At 32.4% G+C, this 14,043-nt stretch overlaps 1 protein-coding gene and 1 non-coding gene across 2 annotated transcripts in view; both read right to left on the bottom strand.

The window, feature by feature from the left end:
- Positions 1–14,043, bottom strand: part of LOC129805190 (uncharacterized) — a 92,660-nt gene that overhangs the window by 15,486 nt on the left and 63,131 nt on the right. The gene's annotated exons all lie outside the window — the stretch shown is intronic.
- On the bottom strand, positions 3,536–3,608 carry Trnat-agu (transfer RNA threonine (anticodon AGU)). The gene has a single exon. It is a non-coding gene; the product is annotated as a tRNA-Thr (tRNA).

Below are 14,043 nucleotides of genomic sequence, written 5' to 3'. Positions count from 1 at the left end.
TTGTAACACTAATTCCAAATTATATCACTTTACCCTAATGCTGAACCTAATTTCCCGATCGTGAAAGAGATAGGGATTCTAGCTCATTGAATTCGCTCACAGCTTCTAAACTTAAACTCCTCGGTGATTCACGCCCAATTAAAGTTCCTGAGGATCTTATTCTTAATGGACAATAGGCAAAATTGTGACGAATTGTAAAATTGGTTGATAACTGTTTTAGTTTCTTTTACAATTCTTTCTCTTTCTCTGCTTTACCGGTCCATTGGTCAAAAATTTTATGATTTAGTTATCATGTTCTAAAACTGATGTTCCTTCACTGAGAGAAATCCGAAAAAGTTGAAACAACGCTACGGAAATGTTTATTTTACCCTGCAGTATTGGTCCGAAAACGGTGTAAATATTACCCTTTTCAGGTGTATTAGGGGTTAAAGTTACCCTTCTTTCATGTTGATTTTACCCTTAAAAGGTGTAAAATTAACATTAAAAAATGTTGATATATTTTTACACGTGAAAAGTGTTAAAGTTATGACGAAAAACAGTTAATCGCAGCCTCTTTTTTTCCTCACACTGAGATAAAACGTGGGTGCGATTAACTTTTTTTCCTCACAAATTTAACACTTTTTACGTGTAAAAATATATCAACATTTTTTAATGTTAATTTTACACCTTTTTAAGGATAAAATTAACATGAAAAAGGGTAACTTTAACCCCTAATGCACATAAAAAGCATAATATTTACACTGATTTCGGATCAATACTGCAGGGTAACATAAACATTTTCGGAATGTTATATTAACTTTTTCGGATTTCTCTCAGTGCAGTGTTAAGATATCGATTTTGATTAGTTTTACAGGCTAGCCAATAGTTCAAGTCTCGCCGAAAGCGAATTTGTCGCTCAAATACCGCAATAATTCGTAATAAACTTTGATTAAAGTGCGAATTTGATAACCTTCCCGCTGGATTAAGTCTTGATACATAGTCTGATCTCAATGATATGACCTACGCCATATTTTGCAGCCATTTTGTTGGACCAAAATCCGTTATTGATACACTTTTCATATGGAAGCGTATTTTACTCAAATCTACCATTTTAGGTTGTATGTGAAAAAAATCCGGAAGTGATCTTCCGTATAAGTACAATGCATTAATAACAGATGGTAGTTACTATATAGAATTCCTATTTACGTGAATAGTTCATAAAATAAAATTTTAGAACAAAAAGTAGCGTCTGGTTACAAGTGACAAAATTGTACCAATTCATCCTTTTTTTAAAGGGCTCTTCAAAAATATTTGTTCTTTTCCTAAAAAATCCTAATAAGGTACAATTTGTAGCTTTATAAAGAAAAAAAGTTTCAGTCAAAATGTAAATTATATCTTGAAATATTGAGTGCTTTATAGAAAATTATGAAACATTGGTACAATTTTGTCTGGCACTGTATGTTTTTATGGCCATTTCGCGAATATGCAGTCATTTAATATATTTTATATTTTATGTTTTTCCTTAAAAAAAAAAACAGAATAAATATGCACATTTCGTTTAGGAGATTATTTTTCTTCTACGAAAACAGTTTTTATGCTCTAGAACTGGTTTAGAACTTTGGTCCCGGAACAAAAGTTGTTACCTTAACAAATGCCTATCCAATGATATAGGTCTCATTTGTGGACGCATCACAGATCGCTTTTGCCCACTGTCCTTTATAGTCAAAATCTTTCTGTCTGTGTAATACCTTTTTATTAACAATTTTTCAGTTTCAAGGATCAAAAGATCTCTGAGAGAATTTTTTCAAAGATTTGAACAAGTACAATGATATCCTTCAAAGTTTTTTGAATCCGGAAAATCGAATATTCTTCAAAGGCCTTTGAATCCTGAATAATCGATTACAGAGAGTTCCGCTTTCAAAGAAATTCTCGGGACCGAAAAAAGACCGCGAGTTCACTTCAAGTGACACAGAAAAATTGCATACCCATAGGAGAGGTCTCTATAAGTTACGGAAACGCCGTGATGTATGCGAAACGGGTCCCGGTCAAAATCTCGAACGCCAAAATCCCGAAAGCCAAAATCCCGAAAACCAAAATCCCGAATTCTTAAAAGTGTCATAGCTACTCCCACGATTGAACCCATGCTTGCTGGAGGCAAAGGAAAATCTTCGGTGTCTTGATAGGCCACAAATAAATAGATAGAATATAATAATTTTATCTTTATTAGTCAACGAGTACAACTATAGTGACTTCCAGCGACTTCTGGCTACTTCTTGCGACTTCCATGTATTCTAGTGTTGCACTTACTTTTATGCATATTTTCTGTTTATTCAACAGTAAGTGCAACACTATGAAATTACAATCAGCATAATAACTTAAAGACAATTCATCAAATATCTTAATTAAATAAGGAAGGGGACAGAATTAACAAATAGGAACACGGCTGTTCCGCTACAGTCTTAGGAAATTATTCTAAACATTTTCCTCTATATAATTTCATCCTATTCAGGATTTTGAAAATTCAGAATTTTGGCTTTCGGAATTTTGGCGTTCGGGATTTTGACGTTCGCGATTTTGGCTTTCGGGATTTTGGCGTTCGGGATTTTGGCTCTCAAGATTTTAGCTTTCGGGATTTTGGCTGCCATGGTACGAGATAATTGATATTGTCCATAACTTAATTTCGAGTTGTAACAATAACGCTGAATTGAGTAGATTTTAACCGTTTTGTACGCTACCGACGCAAACTTGAAAAATTTTACTAAAACTATTTTTAAATTTCCGGAATTTACTCATCATGAACCTTTCTGTTAAAAAAAAAACTGTTTAAAGCTCTTTTGTATTTGCAGTAGAGAAGCCAAAATAAACAATTCTCACTATGGAAAACCTTTCATTTCTGTATTTATTTTCATCATCTCACAATGCGCCTATTTGCAGCACTTTTCCTTTTGTTCATACGAAAAACCCAACACTTGCCATCGTATTTGCTTGGGAGTTTCTTTGCTCATTGTGGCAAGTTTTATCGTGGTGCACCTTTTTTTCATCTCCAGCAAATTTGTACGCGCCTCTTTTGAAGAACTTTTCCAGCATAATCATAACAAATCCCTTGCACACAATCTTTCTCTCCTCATCATCATTTACCATTCATATCACAAGTCTGCAACTTTGAAATCACTGCTAACACCTGTAATTTCTCATTGTTAGACTCCTGTTTAATGCCTCATTCTCTGTGTACTCTTTAAATATACACTACGTGAACTAATACCCCGACCATTCAGGCACCAACCGCACCAACTATTCACAGAGGATGTTTTATAGATTAAGTTTGAGCAAATTGTGTCATCCAGACTATAATCGCAATAACAATGGTTTTCTAAGCAGGGAATAATTTTCCCACAACTCAAGAAATATTCTTACAATTAAAAAAGTGAGATTATTTAGACATCTTACAATTATTTCTTTACAATTGTTTGAACAAGATTAATTAGAGAAATCGTCAATCAGAGCAAATGACACTCAAATCATCCAGTTTTTCCTCAGAGAAGATAGGAAAAATTCCTGCCTCCACCCAGAATCGAACTGGAGACCTCTCGTTAACTAGACGAGTGCTCTACCAACTGAGCTATAGAGGCCACATTCTCTGCTTGACTTGCTACACGACCTTTAACCAATTGCCTTGTGCACTGAAATTGCTTACTCTCGGGGTTGCGAGATTTAGAAACGATGTGGTGGAAAAATCACGTACAGGCGGGAGATGGTGGCACTGCACTTGGTCCTGGATCACAGCTCGTACTTTGCTGTTCACCATTAAACTGATCGACACATAATCGATCGACTGATCGATGGTAAACTTCAAAATACAAGCTGTGATCCAAGTCCAAGTGCAGTGTAACCATTTCTCACGTGTATGTGATTTTCCATATAAAATTCGATACCTGATAATGAGGACATTGATCCTCGAGACTTCGTAAATAATAACATTGCGAATATCAAGAAAGGTATAGTGATTCCGTCAATCTCTACTACACCCCCGGCCCAAAATTATATAAGTTTTAATTAAAAAAACATCCCATTTGAAGCAAGTTCTGAATTAGGTTACTCTAAACTTAAATGGCTGTAACGTTCCTTTAAGGAACCGGGCCTCTGGTACTAACATTCTCCAGTCCTAACGATTCTCCGCCATTTTCCTACAGCAGCTTAGCACTCCCAGTTGTTTAAAGGACACTGTTCAATTACTTCCTTCCATCGTTTTCTGGGACGTCATGTCATCCTTGTCCCTTCAGGCTCACTGTCTAGTAGCTTTTTAGGTATCCTTACAGCTGGTATTCGCTGGATGTGTCCAAGCTAGCCGATTTAGAGTGCTCGGATGGTGACCATAACGTCTGGCTTCCATCCACAAACTGTTTCCCTCACCGGGCCAGAACCGTCTCAGCATTCATCTCTCGAAAATCAGTAGCGATTGCTCTTCAGCTTGGTCGGTACCGGTGGCAGCCAAAATCCCGAACGCCAAAATCCCGAATTTTCAAAATTCTGAAATGGATGAAATTATATGGCGGAAAATGTTTAGAATAACTTTACCAAGACACAGCAGATTTCCCTTTGCCTCCATCAAGCGAGGGTGCAATCGTGGGAGTAGCTATGACACTTTTAAGAATTCGGGATTTTGGCTTTCGGGATTTTGGCTTTCGGGATTTTGGCTTTTGGGATTTTGGCTTTCGGGATTTTGGCTTTCGGGATTTTGGCTTTCGGGATTTTGGCCGGGACCTCAGACAGCATAACAGTACAACAGATAGGCTATTATATCCTACTAATTAAATTATAATACACAGTAAAATTGGTGAAAAAGACTTATTAAGATTTAATAATTTTTATCCTTTAAGGGGTTACATTTGTCTCACAAAATCATTTTGTTTTTAAATGACTACCGTTTTCCAATACGGTAGTCACGATTACTCAGAGTCTGTTGAACCGATCTTTCTGAAATTTTACATAACTTGTTTTTAGAAGTGTTGTCTACTGTTTGAAAGAAGGTTTTGCACTTCTTTTAATTAGAACCATCTTTACAGTACAAAATGTGTTGAAAAATAGGGTAAAATTGATACTTTTTCTTACAAAAACTTTTGCCAAAAATCGAAATTTTGTTTTTTTTCAAAAATTCTTCGTTCCAATTAATCCTCTAAAAGAGTATATTTGGTTTTTTGATTTTTGATTTTTTGAGAAATCTCGTCTACCGCAAGGTCTGTTTTTTGAGGAATGGTTCCGGAAATCTGCTACTAACGGTCGAATTTTCAAAATTTTTCAATTTTTTTTTTATTTTGTTCTAAAGTTACTTTTTCGTATCCCAAAAGTTGGAATTTAAAAATATTTTGAACATAACAAATTATTATCAGAAAAAGGCCTATTTTTTGACCTGAGAAACCCATGTAACCCCTTAATAAATTACTTTTAAAGAATTATTAATCCGTTAATAATTACAATCTCTTATAATTTAATTTGTAGGCTTAAGTATAATATCTCTTACACTCTTATGCTATCTGTTATACATATCTGTTAAGCTTATCTGTTGTACTTGTTATAACAGATCTTAGAACATGCTCGTATAACTATTTAGAAGATTAAAAGTGACTTGAACACTTTTTTCAGAGTGGAGTCAATTTATTATACGTGCGATATACCCATTACACATAACCCTAAACATAGGGGCAGGTGAGGCTACTTAGAGTTGTGGGAATAGATTGGTATACGACTTGCCTATTTCGAAATGAAGCTGATCCTTAAAATTATTTCATTTAGGTCCACAATTAATTGGTCTATCCAAATTAAATTATGATAAAACAAAGTTTCACATTTTGATAAAGCAATGTAGCCTCACAGCTCAAAGTAGCTTCACCTCTCCATACAGTGGAAAATTTTATACACTGCGCAATTCAAGATTAAAATGTCAGAAGTTTTACATATTTTACTGTGTAATACACATGTAAGTTTTTCAAAAAAATCATGAGAACTTGACGTTCAGTGTGATGGTACCCTAAAATGTTTTTAGGTAACTCTACCTAAAGGTTCTGTAAAGCTAACTGGGAACTCTACTCTTAACTTCAGTTAGTTTTTTTCAAATTTAAAACTCTATGGATCTGTTAATTCAGCGTCAATAAAAACATTTGGACCAGTGTATTTGCATTGTATTTCCGATTGCACATTTCCTATTTATGTTGATTTGTTGTTGGAAGTGCGAATGCCGAAGGGGGTTTGTGGGGTTGTTTTGGTGGCGTATTTCTCTCACCCACATAGATATATCAAATAATCAACTTGCGGTCTCACCAAACTGGCGCCACCAAATAATGACGATATGTGTGTCTGTGTCAGGATGTTTTCGTTGCCTAATTTGCCCCCGACATTTCAGGTGGGTGGCTGGGGGGTGGTTGGGGGTGGTATGAGACCAAAAAAAAATTACAAAACAAGCTGACAATTTGAAGCGCGCTGGCTCAGTACCTCATAAAGTCCAGCAGAGATCAAAAGCTCCCACACATTTTGACAACAAACATTGTGGTTCCGTCGTCATTTAATATGATATTAACGGCCTATACCACGTTTTGACTTGGCCTAGCAAGTTGATGCCTCACCAGAAATCCATGTTTCAAATTAAATTTTCACGACCACCCCCCACGATACAACGAAAACCTCTGTGTATGATATTGTTTTTACCCCCAGACAGAATATGCCACATGGTATAATCAGATTTTGGCGAGTGTTAATTCAACTCAACCAACAGCCGCACGTGTGGAGAAGGTCAATTAGCAAGAGATTTATATCACAACCTGATGATGTGGTGCTATTCTAACTAGTGCTTGATGAGACATTTTCTAGTCATTTTAGTACACTTTTAGTCATTTGCTTTTGAGTAGTCAAGGGAATAGGGTGCAGTAACCACTTATCGCCACTTTTAGGAAAAAGTGAAAACGACTGTATTATAACTTTTGACCCCTTATTATCAGATAACTCAAATTTTACACAAAGCTACTTAGATATATTGGCTCTAGATTCTTCAAAACAATTGTTCTACAATTTAACGCGGGAGTACATAAAAAAGTGATTTTTATTAACAATGCAAAAATAACCACTTTATCGCCACTTTTTTACCACTTATCGCCAGTTCTGTAAACACTTCTCGCCACCCACTTGGAAAGGTTCAAACTCTATTATTTTGAGCAATATTATGCAAAGAATACATGCAGCATTTCTTTTTCCTCATGATAATCTTATTATTACTCACATTAAATGATTTTTCTTCACTTTTATTTGAGAAATCAAATTATTGGACTATTTAAGAAAGTAAAAAATGCAGATTTAACAATTGAGAATCTATAAAGTGAAGTTAGCGTCGCCTATTGAAAAGCTATGGCGACAGGTGGTGAATCAATTTTAGAATATTACCACTTTCCGCCATGCCTCATTTTTACAAGAAAATAATATAAAATGAAATATTAACTAACTAAATACAAATTTTATGTATTCGTCGAATGTAATTAAATTTTTCAATGGACAAATTATTGATTCAAAATCGCAAATTTTGTTCGATAAAAGTTTCATGACACTTACTATATTTGGTAAGAGATATTGGATTCGATGCACTTGCTTAAAGTATTCCTCTAAAAAATGCTCAAACATTTAAATTCAAAACAAAAAATGAGTGTTTTTCGACTCTATACATAGCAGCAATAAAAATACAAGTAACTTTGCGGATCATTTATTTCATAAATCGTGAGAAATAGCGATTTCAATATAAGTGGTGAGAAGTGGGGCACTGGCGAGAAGTGGTGATTCCACCCTATTGTGATTTTTAACCAAAAATTCACATAGAAATTATAATGTTATATTGATCTTTAATAAAATCTGCACAGAATCCGAGTAAAAAGGATCTAATTTACTAAACGTTTCGTTCGAAAGCTGTGTGGATTTTATATTCAATTTTAACCGTTGTGTGCTGCAACTGTGCGTTCTTTATTTGCAATTTTAACTTTTTGTGCCAGATTTCAGTATAATACTGACCGTTTTTATAAAAAAAATATTAAAAAGTATTTTTTTTTAAGATTTTAAAAATTGATTGATTAAGTCATACTATTTCCAAATTTGCGAATAGTGGAAAAATTGTATTTTTATGTGTCATTGTTTTACATGTTTACTAACAATATTAATTTTGGTTATGTTATACGTTAAAGATAAAAAATCAGTATGTTGAAGATTTAATACACACAACATTCTGAAATACCTATCTGTGGAAGAGGAACGGTTAATTAGAAAATAGTAACGTTATTTTACCAGAGAGAGTTTGTTTTATGTATACAAAATCGTTGATTTACCTCATACCAATAGGTATTCATTACAAAGATTTCGTTCATGGCTTTCCCAAGAATGTTTTCTTGATATTCCTCGTAAGCAATATCAATACTGATATTGCTTACAGGAAATGTTTAAAAGATTCAAAAGTGCTTAATTTTTCTCTTCTATATTTTACATATTTTTTACATTTTTACATATTTTTTTTACATGTAAAATGTAAAAAAAAATTCTTACTATGTAAAGGCACAACCCCGAAGGGCGCCTTCGAGGTACAGCCGCACACCTCGCATAAGTATTTAGGTGTGCCACTCTGTAAGAGCTATATTTTTAAATACTTATAACTTTTATTTGTAAATATGTTTTCCAAATTTCCTATGAGAGAGAGCGAGATGACAAGATCTACGTTTCATTCACACTCATTGAAAAGTGAAAAACATATTTACAAAACAAAAGTTATTGTGCATTGGTCATTATTCTGTAATTAAAGGATTTAATGTCCTCTGTTGCAATACACAGTAACCTCAACCACCTCAGTTGTAACCTTTAAAGAGACCCAGAATATTCCAATCACATAGCAAAATAAGCCACGCCTTCTAAGAAAATTGTATGTAAAAATAAAAAAAAATATATAAAAAATTAATATTATTTTTATTATTTGAAAGTATAGAGTAGAATTTTTATTCAAGGCTTATTTATTTCATTCCACTGCTGCTTGTGGAAAGTATTGTGAAAATGTATTGCAAAAGAAACTTGTAATTATTAATGCCACGCCTACATTTATAAAGTAATCACCCTACACATAGCACTTATAATTTTCATTAATTTTCCCAATAATCTTCACGTACTTAAAAGAAAAACTTATGTTTCAAATCAAGGTTAAAAGCATGTAATTTATTAAATATTTCTCGGACAAACGCTACGCTTTTAGTCCTGAAATATTTTAGGGCGTGGTTTTATATTTATAGGGCATGACCTTTTTACCTCACGTAAAATTTCAATAATCAACGTTTACTATTAACTTGCATGCTAAATAGAATCTCTAATTTATTTTATGTTTATAATAATATGTATTTGAAATATAACTCGCCATAGGTCTTGAAGTGGGCGTGGCTTAAAACCATAACCGCCATGCAAAATGATGAATTTTACGAGTAAAATTCTCTTTAAAACAACCAAGAGACTGTACATTTTCTCATGTTATTTTTCTTATTTGTAATTTACTGTGTATGTTGTAGTTATACCTTTTCTTGAAAGAGGGAAAAAACTTTTGTCCTAGGACAAAGGGAAGTAGACAAATAACCAGCCCCTTTTGCCACCATCATGTGTGATTATGTGAAATTCCGACAAGAGAATGAGACAATGAAAAATCAAAAACCCTTTCGTTTTTGTGCAAATAAAAACCACTCATATGTTCTTTTGCACCTTTTTTTTCGAGGTATTACAGAGAAAATTAAAATGTGAATGGCAGTGAGAGATTGTACATTTGAAGGAAAATTCACTGGGCATAAACTCATCAACAGAGCAATACAATAAAACCCTCAGCAGTTACTCCCTTTATGAATTTATTACTCATAATCTACTTAAAAATTTCTAAAATTAATCGGGCAATACTTCGCCAAGTATTCATTCCTATTGTCCGTTCAGACATTAAAACTATGAATTAGAAAAAAAATCAGAAGAGTATAAAAAGGAGTTGTGAACATATAGAACCACAGAGTAATTATGGAACAAAAGCTCTTTTTGTTCTTTGTCTGTTCCATCTTTGCAATGGCAAATAACGCTTTCCGTGTAGAGTCATCCAGAAGGGTAGAACATAAAAGACAACGAAAAGATTTCCTATAGTATAAATACCTCATTGGAACGCTATACAAGTATTGTGAGAAAACTATGCCAGAATTATAGACTGACATGAAAGAAATTAGAATCGGAACTACTTAACAATAAAAATGATAAACTTGTCTAAAATTATATTTAAAATATTAAAAATATTATTAATTTTAAATGAGATAAAGGCCTAATGAGAAACAAAAAACATGCATAAATATTTAAAAACGTTGAATTATCTCGTATCTTAATTAGCAATTTATTTAATTTATTTAATTTCCAAAAGCGTTCTTTTGCTGTGCCTGCCATCAGATTACCCTAACCGAATATTTAAGTATTTTATTGCAAGTATGTCTATAATTATACATTTAGTAAATATTTATATACAGTGGCGGCTAAAATAATAGAATCACTTTGGAAAGCTTATATTTTTTTAACTTTTGTATTTTTTCCAAATTTGTTGATATAATTCAGAGGTAGAAATCTTCAATTTATTAGAATCGTGGAATAAGGGTTACTCCTGCCGCTAGAGGTCTCTATTTTACACAGAATACGTAAATAGTGAAATTCAGTTCGGCCAAAAAAATTGGAAAACTGTCATTTATGGTTTCTAAATATGGATTTATTTAAACTTATTCGATTTATAGACCACATTCTTTAATTTAAATGAAAGTGGTCCTATCGTGTTGTTCAAACAAAATTTCACTATTGATATATTCGGTGCAAAAAAGAGTCCTCTAGTGGCCAAAACAATACTTATTTGACGTAAGGTAATTATTTGCACATTTCTATATCAAAATTATTCAAACTAATTGGAATAAACAAAAATGCTCAAGGTAAAATAGTGGTCTTTGCGGAGGTGATTCTATTATTTTGGCCGCCACTATATTTCGTATCTCCGTATATGTATTTTTTTTACGAATAATTACTATAAATAAATTTATATATGTGAAAAAAGTTAAAATTTTTCAAAAGATTTTTGAAACTAATAAAATATTTACAATTTTTTTTTTAAATTAAATTGTAACTTATACCTTTGAACTATAATCAAATTTTCCTTCTTTTATAATATTTTTTTTAATTAATTTGTAATTTTTATAATTTTTTTTAACCTTTGGTTTACAGTTTAGTTTACACTTCGAAAGAAAAATAATGATTAATAATAATCTGCAACTTTTTGGTTTTACGACTTTTTTTTATTATATTTTTCAAATGTTTATCAAAACACTAGAAAAGATTCATAAATAGATTTCAAGTTTGAGTACAAGAAAAATCACCAAAAACACGTTTTTGTATTTCGAAACCAGGATCAGTCCTTGAAAATTTATGAAAGTTCTTGGTTTCGTGGTTTTAATTAACACTAAACCTACCAGGACCCGGTCAAATTGACCAGTTTATAATTAACACATATTTAAATGGTACGATGTCACAATCAAACTTTAGGAATTTCTTAAAATATGCATGTAATATATTTTTCAGTGTTTAAATTTTAATTTTTTGCTCTTTCCTAAGACAAATTTGTTGAGTAGTGGAGACTGGGGCAAAAAGTCACAAATCGAAAAATTCAAAATTCAATATATTTCAAATTAAAGAAGATAGCGGCTCAATTTCTTTTCTATAGATAGCCTCCATAGACCTTCTTCAATGTCGTAAGTTTCTAAGAATTCGAATAAGGAATTTAGAAAATAAAAAATATCGAAATTTTTAGCCTTATTCTGAAATATTTTCCTTGCAATAACATAACAATTATAACCTACTTATTTTCTAAAATTGATGCACTGGTGAATATTTTCTAAATAATTTGGATTTTTACTGCTCAAACTCAAAGAGAGAGCAGTTATTTGAATACGAATCCGCTATCTATTTTAGAATTTCACATAAGTTCTTTTCTCCAGAAATCCTTTTATTAAAAATGGCCACTTGGGGTAAAAAGTAACAAAAGGTATAGAGCAAAAAGTAACAAAAAAAGCGAAGCAATTTCTGATGTCTCACGGCGAAAAGAAACGTCATTATCATGTCTCGCCGCTTGTTGTTTGTATTGGTCAAACGATTTGCAGTCTTTTGTGTGTTTTTTTCTAAAATAGCTTGAAAAGGGATTTCTCATTTTCTCACTTTTCTCGCAGAGAAAACGGTGTTTTACAAAGACGTAGATGAATAAATTTTCTATGAAAATATGTCTTCTAGGTATTTTATCAAATTTACGGAAGCCCGTAATGAAGCGAATCAAAATATGATAAGACCCAATGTCTGGTACTTTTTGCCCCAGCATTTTTGAGAATGGTCGCAAAATGACCTTTTAGAAATTGGCTCGATAAACGTATTTCCTTACAAAATAGAGGAAAATTACTTTCACAAAGTTGTAGAGCGGTAAATTTCCTATAAAATTGCGCTAATTAGAAATGTTTGAACCGCTCGAGTAGCTTGTAAAAAAATAAAATATCCGTTTTGTGACTTTTTGCCCCAGTCTCCCCTATGCTACTCTACCGCTATTTGTCATTTGACCGAAAAACGACCAAAAACGGTCGGTAGGTTTAATGTTAAAAACGATTTTCGAAAACTTATTTCTAATGAAAATGAAAGTTTTTGTTACCCAAAAATAATTCTTAATGGAACCATTTTGAATTTATTTTTAAAGAATTCTACTTCGTTACTTATTTATCTGTATATTTAATTCGGTACCTAATTGGTTATTCCTTAATAAATTTCTTGAACAAAATTTACAGGCGGTGGTGAAGCTCTTCAATTTCGTGAAATACTTAAATTCGTTACTTATATTTTAATATCACAAATGTAGTTCCGAATTAGTTATATGTATATACTGATAATTTAATTTTAAAAATAAAGTTCTTATAGGAATATAACCGATTTAGATCAGTTCATAGTCGGTTTTGGATTAAGAATTGCCAAGGAAGCTTGATAAAATTTATTATAACCGTTTTGATTGGCTAAATCGATAGATAAACTAACTAAGTATATACAACAAAAATTTCAGAAGCCAGTTTGAAGTATTTTCGAAGATACAGAAACCGAAAGCTAAGGACCACCGAGTAAATTTGCATGCATTTGCGCGAACAACAAAAACTTTGAAGCACATGCAAAAAAATTCCAATTTCAAATTTTTTTCTAGTTTTTCTATATGATTAAATAGGAAATAATTTTATGAAAATAGCAATCTATTTTAATTTTTTTGGGCAGATTGATTCAAATCCCTTACAATCTGTAACATTTCGAAATTTAAAAGCGATGAGTATGGCCAATTAAATTGAAAATTTCAGCAATATTAAATGAAATGATGCAATAAGTTTATTTCATGTCTGATTCCCTTGGAAAATTATTGCTCATTTAATGTATTACATCACTACAAATTGGCGTGATGTTACCAGCAAAAAGAGGAACTTTATAGACGCCGAATCAATAAGAGATATGTTCTGAGATTCACTTTGATCTCTCCTGGCACAAGTGCAAGGATATGTTGTGTAATTGAAAATGTTCATGAATCTTGTGGAGTTGTTGCCGAAGGATTTTCCAAACTTGAAATATGTTAGTTGTACAAGAGTTGACTCACTTTGCAAAATTCGTACGACTTCGTTAACTATTAAATGTTAGTTAACCAAATCAGTGAATGGATTTTCTTCACGAAATTTTCGAACTATTTTAACTTGAAAAGCTCATTTGAGCGCTATGCAAATTGACGCCAAAGGAGACAAAGATGGTGAAGATATCACAGAAATCCCCAGTGAATAATCCCGATAAATATTCAAAATTTCATTGTATATACAAAATTATATTGTCAATATCTTCTGGACTGTATAAATCATGCTGAAAATTTAGTTGTGGCTTGCGGTCAAAAATCAACAATATGGGTGAATTAGTACACAATTCCATATAATTTATTCCTGGCTACAA

This window comes from Phlebotomus papatasi, chromosome 3, assembly GCF_024763615.1.
Source record: "Phlebotomus papatasi isolate M1 chromosome 3, Ppap_2.1, whole genome shotgun sequence".
In the NCBI taxonomy this organism is placed as follows: domain Eukaryota; kingdom Metazoa; phylum Arthropoda; class Insecta; order Diptera; family Psychodidae; genus Phlebotomus; species Phlebotomus papatasi.
This window is presented reverse-complemented; position numbering and strand designations above follow the sequence as displayed.